General features: G+C 47.5%; 1 long non-coding RNA gene across 1 annotated transcript in view; it reads left to right on the top strand.

Moving 5' to 3' along the window:
- Positions 1-5509, top strand: part of LOC104981268 — an 8508-nt gene extending 2999 nt beyond the window's left edge. Inside the window, exons 3-5 of the long non-coding RNA XR_824351.1 lie at positions 687-764; positions 2613-2761; positions 3763-5509. This is a non-coding gene — a long non-coding RNA (uncharacterized LOC104981268). The remainder of the gene's footprint in view (positions 1-686; positions 765-2612; positions 2762-3762) is intronic.
- The last annotated feature ends 3082 nt before the right edge of the window (positions 5510-8591 follow it).

Genomic DNA, 8591 nt, shown 5'->3' with positions numbered 1-8591 from the left:
GGAGGAAATGGCAACCCATTGCGGTATTCTTGCCTGGAGAATCCCCATGGACAGAGGAGCCTGGCAGGGCTACAGTCCATAGGGTCGCAAAGAGTTGGGCATAACTGAGCAACTAACACACTCACACACACACACACAATGAGGAAAGCTTCAGCTGCAGGAAATTGTCAAGGTGAAAATACCACTTTATGTGGGGAGGGCCTGAACCATAATCACCCTTTGGTCTTTGTGGTCCAGAGCAGGATACGCGTGAACAGCAGGTTGTTGGTATTTAGGCACTGAGTCGTGTCCGACCCTCTACAACCCCATGGAGTATAGGCCACCAGGCTCCTCTGTCCATGGGATTCTCCAGGCAGGAACACTGGAGTGGGTTGCCATGCCCTCCTGCAGGGGATCTTCCCCAACCCAGGGATGGAACCCACGTGTCCTGCCTGGGCAGGCAGGTTCTTTTACCCCTGAGCCACCAGGGCAGCCTGAACACCATGCCTGCATTTCTTCCTATAATGAGCAAAAGCATATAATGCCGCTCCCATGCCTTCCTTGGTGGTTTTGTCCGGGGACAAAGGCTCGAGTCAGAGCGAATCGCTGTTTCTCTCTGTGTGGAATCATCCAGAGCTTTTCTGGGCTATGCACTTTCCTGTCCTGCCGGCCTTCTCTGCGCTGACGACGGCTGTTCCTTTTTGCAGAACGGAGCCGAGGACGTCAAACAGCACCGATGGTTCCGGGTCGTGGACTGGGGCGCGGTCCCCGAAAGGAAGCTGAAGGTACGGCCGTTCGTCCAGTCTGCCGGCTCGCACCCGGGGCAGCCGCAAGCTGTCCTGAACACAGACGCGGGCTCTGAGTCTGTGGCTCGGTTCCTTAGGATGAGTACCTAATGAAGTGATTCAGACACAGACGCGGGCTCTGAGTCTGTGGCTCGGTTCCTTAGGATGAGTACCTAATGAAGTGGTTCAGATCGTGAATAAGTGAAGTTCACAGTGTTGAGAGGGAAGACCTGAGCTGAAGAGTCGGGCTTCCCCGGTGGCTCAGCTGGTAAAGAGACCTGCGATACAGGCACCCCGGTTTGATCCCTGGGTCAGGAAGATTCCCCTGGAGAAGGGACTGGTTAACCACTCCAGTGTTCTCGCCTGGAGAATCCCATGGACAGAGGAGCCTGGCATGCTGCAGTCCATGGTGTGGCAAAGAGTCTTCAAGAACATCTATACCTTAATTGAAAAATTACAAAACAAAACATACCAATGTCAGTGGTTACATCAAAGATCAGTGGTCCCAGATCAACCCAACAAGTATAATCATAAAGTTCGAAATGTGAGAATTATCAGAAGGTGACACAGAGCAAGAAGTCTGGCGGTGTCGTTGGAGGCAGGACGCAGATAGATTTGCTCAATGTACAGTTTCTGCAAAGCTTCAGCTTGCAAAAAACACCGTATGTACAAAGTGTAATTAAATGTTCAGTTCAGTTCAGTCGCTCAGTCGTGTCCGACTCTTCAAGACCCCATGAATCGCAGCACGCCAGGCCTCCCTGTCCATCACCAACTCCTGGAGTTCACTCAGACTCACATCCATCGAGTCGGTGATGCCATCCGGCCATCTCATCCTCTGTCCTCCCCTTCTCCTCCTGCCCCCAATCCCTCCCAGCATCAGAGTCTTTTCCAGTGAGTCAACTCTTTGCATGAGGTGGCCAAAGTACTGGAGTTTCCGCTTCAGCATCATTCCTTCCAAAGAAATCCCAGGGCTGATCTCCTTCAGAATGGACTGGTTGAGGCATGCCTAAATGGAACGACTTCCTGGGTCAGACTTGCTCCGTGCAGGGTTTCTGCAAAACTTTGATTACATAAAAAAAAACAAGAAAAGGGTATGTACGGTGTGTGTGCTTAAGTCACTGAGTCGTCGTGTCCGACTCTTTGCAGTCCCATGGATGCAGCCCACCAGGCTCCTCTGTCCGTGGGGATTCTCCAGGCGAGAATACTGGGGTGAGTTGCCATGCTCTCCTCCAGGGGATCTTCCCAACCTAGGGATGGAACCCAGGTCTCCTGCATTGCAGGCAGATTCTTTACAGTGTGAGCCACCAGGGAATCCCAAGAACACTAGAGTGGATAACCTATGCTTTCTCCACGGGTTCTTCCCAACCCAGGAATGGAACTGGATTGCAGGCGGATTCTTTACCAACTGAGCTATAAACTGCAATAAAACTAGGCGTGCCTGAATGTAACAATTTCCTGGTGCAGACTTGCTCCCTGCAATGTTTCTGCAAAGCTTTGATTTATAAACAAAACAAAACAAAACATAGTTATCTGAATAGTGTAACAAAACTAGGTGTACCTGAATGTAATAACTTCCTGATACAGACTTGCTCCATCCAAGGTTTCTGCAAAGCTTTGATTAAAAAAAAAAAAGAGAACAAATACAGTGTTAAAAGTGTGATAAAACTGGGCTTGCCTGAATGTAACAACTTCCTGATGCAGACTGGCAAGGTTTCTGCAAAGCTTTGATTTATTAAAAAAACACAGTATCTGCAAATTGCGGGAAAGCTGAAGCGTGGCTGAAGGTAAGATTACTGGTGAACACTGTTCCTCTGTAACCACGGTGCTGTATCTCTGCTGGTTCCTCAGCCCCCAATTATCCCCAAGCTGTGCAGTGAGGACGATACCTCCAACTTCGAAGCCTATCCTGAGAACGACTGGACTTCTGCCCCGCCGGTGTCACAGAAAGAGCTGGATGTCTTCAAGAATTTCTGAGCTCGGGACTCCCCGCCTGGAAGGTATATCTTTATTTTATGTATTGATTTTTGACATATCAAGGCACCCTTTATTTCATGCGTTCATGATATCACTTGAAAGTATACGAAAGTGAAAGTGTTAGTCGCTGCGTCGTGTCTGACTCTGTGTGACCCCGTGGACTGTAGCCCTCCAGGCTCCTCTGTCCATGGGATTCTCCAGGCGAGAATACTGGAGTGGGTTGCCCTGCCCTTCTCCAGGGGAACCTTCCCAACCCAGGGAATGGAACCTGGGTCTCCTGCATTGGCAGGCGGGTTCCTTACCATCTGAGTCACCCGGCAAGCCGTGTATCAGTTGAATTCTGTTTATTTTTAAGTTTCTTATATGTATATATATTTTTTCATATACGTGTATTTCTTCTTTTTCAAATTCTTTTCCCATATCGGCTATAAGAGAGTAGAGAGCAGGGTTCCCTGTGCTGTACGGTGGGTCCTTGTGGATTGAACTGTTTTCCAAAACAGAAGCAGAGTTAGATTGCGGGTCTGGACCCTGCAGTTTTTTCTTCATCGTAAAATGTTTTGTCTGATGGTGAGGTCCTATGGCAGAGTACCAGGAAACGGGGACCCACTCTTGCTTCTGGGCTGAGTCTCTTTTCAAATTGTGGACGAGGTTGGGCTAGTTCTATGGAACATGGAGAACCCACCACCTTTTAAATGAATCTTTCAATGTACTTTATGCGGCATTCTCGCTCCACAGAATTCAGGCTTGTGGGTCTTTGCAATAAGGGTGTGAAAGGAATCTTTGGCTTCTTTTTTGCTGCTGTTGTTTTTGTTACTGTTAAGATGACAAATGGTGCCCAGGTGTTTTGAAAACTTAACAAAACCCAGACTTCCCTGCAGTCCCGCGGGTAAGAGTCCATGCTTCCAATGACGCAGGTTCAATCCTTACTTGGGGAACTAAGATCTCGTGTGCCACACAGCGCAAGCAAAAGATAAAAAAGAATAAACATTTAGAAAAGTAACCGAATCCTCTGTTTTATTTCAAGCAGACACAGGGTGATCTGAGCCTGCCTGGGATACACAGTGGCCCCCACGCCGACCCGAGAAGGCAACTGTCTTCTTCTTGGAGTAAGGATGCTTCCGCGTGTGTATACACCTGGATGTGTGTAAAGAGACTGCAGAGCTGTTGACCTTCGTGGCCCTGGAATTATTTAATCTACTGGAAATCGGCTGCACAGTAGGACACTTTGAACATTCGTTTGGTTGCAGGTTTTCTTCTTTCTAGCCTTGTGTGTTCCTACTGGAATATCTTGGGTTTCGTGTTTTTTTTTTTTTTTCCCTCATAGACTTGACTTTTTAAGTTTAATCTCAACTTGTTCAGATATAACCACAAATGGTGTGTGTGTCTGTACGTTTGCTCGTGTCTGTGTATAAAAAAAAGGCGGTATGCTTGGAGCACAGAAATTGTGATGTACATGTTCCTACTTTCCAGAGATTATATTTATGTTTCAGATTTTTCTTTTCTTTTTTTTTTTATGAATCTGTTCTCTTGCTGGACAACATTTTAAAAGTTATGATATATGCATTTTTTATCATCTTCTATGCATTTTATGGGTATATCCTACGACAGTCTGTATGCAGGATTTTTAATGCTTTGTGTCTGGTAGCCTGAGGTCTTGAAACCAGAAGGCAAAGGAAGGAGATGTGAGTTTGAATTTTAGTCCAAGACTAGCCGCTCACCGCAAATGCTTTTCTCAAGGTATTTTGTCTGTGGCATTAAAAAAAATTTCAGACTCTGTAGGGAGATGGCTAGCTATTTGTATTCCAGGTTCAATCCCTGGACCAAAATTGCATCTCCCAATACAGAAGAGTCTTTTTTCAGCATTGGCTCGAGGAACTTAACGCACGTGATTTTCTTTTCCCCTTTGGTTTTGGGAAAAGCCAGGAACGGAAGGGGCACGATGGAACCGTTTGAACCCTCCTTGTTTCTGCTTGGTTTTATTTCTCTTCAGCAGTGTTTGCTATGCTTCTGGTTTCACAGACCTGCCGGGCCTGCGCCGGACAAGCCTGGGCTGAGCTTTGCTTTCCCTTTGGGTCCGAGGGTTGGGTGAGGACCGTGAACCCTGTCGATCACGAAAGCCAGGTGTCGAGCGTGTGGCCGTGCGCAAGTGTTGCTGTTGAAGTTTGCATCTTCCCAGAAGCAGGACGTGGTCAGAGGTGCTGGGCATCCTCCTTCACTGCCTTCTTTACCCTCTTTCCCTTCTGCTTTCTGATTCTAACCTTTGCTGTGGGAAAAAAGCTAAACGGGACTCAGCTGGAAAGGCAAGAGTGGCTCAAACCCGTTGTGTAAAATCCAGTCGTAGGGTCCAACCATGCCCTTGCCCGGCGCAGGTCTGTGCATTTAAGCAGTCGGTTCTAGAGCCTTCAGTGGCTGCGGGGGATCAGTCAGTAGACCTCCCAGGCCCCTCCCTCCCCCCAAGCCCTTCATCGTCCCTTTTCCAGCCCGGAAAGGGTCAGCTCCTTGGACCTCAGGGCTCCAGGCAGTGTGTCCTCGGGATATGTTGCTAGAAAGGCTTGGGTGCGCCCTCAGCTTTCAACTCTTCTCAGGTCTCTGCAACTCAGGTATTCTTGGGTCACCTGGTGAGTTCTTTGCTGCCGACACTGTTTCCTTCCTGTGCTGGGCCAGAAAAGTGTGTCTTTGCCAGCTTTTGCTTCCCCCGCTTCTGCAGGCACATCTAGGGGTGTGGAGAGCTGATGTTTGGGAAAAGTATCCGTTTTTTTTTTTTTTAAACGTAGCACAAATGTCAAAGGACATACATGTATTTATCACATTTGACCATTTGCACCCTGAAGAATGGGTACTTTTGAACTGTGGTGTTGGAGAAGACTCTTGAGAGTCCCTTGGACTGCAAGGAGATCCAACCAGTCCATTCTAAAGGAGATCCAACCAGTCCATTCTAAAGGAGATCCAACCAGTCCAATCTAAAGGATTTCCTAGGTGTTCATTGGAAGGACTGATGCTGAAGGTGAAGCTCCAATCCTTTGGCCACCTGATGTGAAGAGCGGACTCATTGGAAAAGACCCTGATGCTGGGAAAGATTGAAGGCGGGAGGAGAAGGGGACGACAGAGGATGAGATGGTTGGATGGCATCACCGACTCAATGGATATGAGTTTGAGCAAGCTCTGAGAGTTGGTGATGGACTGGGAGGCCTGGCATGCTGCAGTCTGTGGGTCACAGAAAGACACAACTGAGCAGCTGAACAACAACAGCAACTCCTGGATCAGAAGACAAGGGCTGTGTGTGCTTGAAGGAGATGTGAAGAAAAATGACACCTATAAAAGCTTCGAGCTGAAGGCACTAAATCACCCCCTTCTCATAAATGATCTCATCTTCAAAGAGCGGTCCATTCCGTAGGTGAGAGTGAGTCCAGGATTAACTAAAACGGACCTTACAATGGGCAGCTCATTAAAAATTTACTTTCAAAGGGTGCACTTGGATAAACGTTCCCAGAGAACTGTTATTTTGAGTCTGTAACTTTTCAATCACCACATGCTCTTTGGATTAAACGGTGAGCCAACTGGGACTAAAGTTTTATCATGCCGTTTCTGAACTGTTACATCACTGAATGTTAGAAGGTTAAATGAGCAGCACGAACCTGCGCAGAGATACAGCCTCCACGGGGAAACGCATTCAGTCCTGTGTCCTCTGACTATAAAAATAAATGAGTATTCTTTGGAGCCTTATGCTTGAGAAAACACGAAATAAATGAAACACCTTTCTTGAACACAATACAAAAAATTGTAAATACACATGTTGATCCTGATGCATATTTTTTTGGCTTCGTTCTTCCTCTCTAGTAATTTATGAGATGAAAACAGCACAAGGACGCACATGTGTTGCCTTAATTTTGAAGACGTATGCAGGGAAAACACAGGTTCAAATACCACGGATGCTCGCTTCTTTATAAACGCATGGTCGTTGACCATCAGCCATGCAAAGCACATTGTGAAGGAAGAGGAATTCCAACACTGCCAGGCGGGCTTTACCTCACCTTTCACACCCCCGCCACCCATTTAGTTATTGAACGCATTATGTGCTGGTGGCTGGGCCGTGGATTAAATGGTCTGACGTCATGCAGTGCTGGGCGCGATCAAAATGAGTCTTGAACACATGGATGGCTCACCGCACGCAACCAGAAAAGCATTCACTGCCTGGAGGCATTCTGTGTTGTTCGAGTCTCGGATCCAAAGTAATCAGAGTGTGCAAGGTTTAGAAGACTGTTCACGGCCGCCGTGACAACATTCCGAACCGGAAAAGGAGAGATCTGTTTTTTGTTTGCTGCCGTTTGACAAGTCGGCAATATCTCCTTAAGTGACAATACTCTAAAAAGTCTCGGGACTCCCCCACCACCCCCTGCCCTGGTGGCCTAGTGGTTAAGACTTCACCTTCAAGAGTTGGTGGGGAGGTGATGTGAGTTTAACCCCTGGTTGGCGGAGCTGAGATGCCACAAACCTTACTGTCAGAAAGCCAAAAATACGAAACAGAAGCAATGTCACAAATTCAGTAAAGACTTTAAAAATGGTCCTTATTCCACCCACCCTCCCCCCAAAAATATCTTGTAAAGTCTTTAGGAAATGCATTGATTTCAAGAGGTGGATCGGGGTGGGTCTTGTTTTCCTCAGGGAAGAATAAAGCCAGCCTGGTTTGAGAGCCATCTGTAAAACTCTCAAGGAGATAAAATGCTAGCCAGTCATAACGGCATATTGTTCGTGGTCATGGCAGTTGGGATATCCTGCTCAGCAGACCTGTATCATTGGCCAGCAATGGGAGACAAAAAACAAAACAAAACAAAAAAAACCATGATTTCTGCTGTCAATTTTTCAAAATACGCAAAGGAAAAAACCCTGGTAACCGGCACGCACGTCACACCATCATGATACTTTAAAACTCCTCCCATTCTTGCTCCTCGGGCAGGTCTGACATCACCTGTTTTTCACCATCTCCGGCGACGTTTGGTTTCCTTCTCTGCATCTGCATTTGAGGACCAGCCTGCCACCCATCCGAGTCACTGGCAGCCCCACGCAGTTGAGTCATTCGACTTGCGTTCGCCGTTTCTGCCTACGACCCACGTTGCCTCTCGATGGGAAACCACTGATAGCTGTGAGATTTGGCTCCATCCTGTTCATGCAGGACCCTGACGCCCTGCTCTGCAGTCACCGAGGGCCACCCCACCTGGGTGAACCCTGCAGACTGCACTCACTCCCCGTCGTAACAACAGAATCCTCGCTGTAGCTTTAGGTGCTGGAAAGATTGGAAATTTTTCTTTTTGTCCCCAGTCCTCTGATTTTGCATCACAAATTGACAGCATCATGCAAGTCTCTTGATCGCTCCCAGTGGAGATTTGAAGTGAGGTGCCCGTGTTCTTTTTTTTTCCGGTGGTCCATCTGCCTGGCGTGTGTTCTAAACCTCCTGAAACATCTTGTACGCTGTACCCTTTCTTATCTGTTTCTGACTAATCGGTTTAACTCGCGTGGGCATTGCTGACTCACCAAGAACAAAGAGAAAAAGCACGTGTACGATTGTCTTAATTAATATATTTGAGTCTGTGTGTGTGTGTGTGTCTGTGTCTGGTGGAGGTCGAGTGGTGGGCCGATGCTTCCACCAAGCATCATGTTTTCATACCGAGCTTGTTCCTGCTGACCCCGTGTGGTCACCACCACACGCAATCCTTGATAATCAAAAAGGAAATATTCTGGAACCGTTCCCTCTAAGTTATTGTGTCTGGAGACCTTCTGTGTTGATATTCTCTTTGCTGTTCCATGGTGGACTCCTGTGTTATTTAAATACAACTCACGGCACGGGTGGTGTTGTGC

This window comes from Bison bison, unplaced genomic scaffold (assembly GCF_000754665.1).
Source record: "Bison bison bison isolate TAMUID 2011002044 unplaced genomic scaffold, Bison_UMD1.0 scf7180017858896, whole genome shotgun sequence".
NCBI lineage: Eukaryota > Metazoa > Chordata > Mammalia > Artiodactyla > Bovidae > Bison > Bison bison.
The sequence above is the reverse complement of the archived record's forward strand: the minus strand, read 5'-3'. Positions and strand labels throughout refer to the sequence as shown.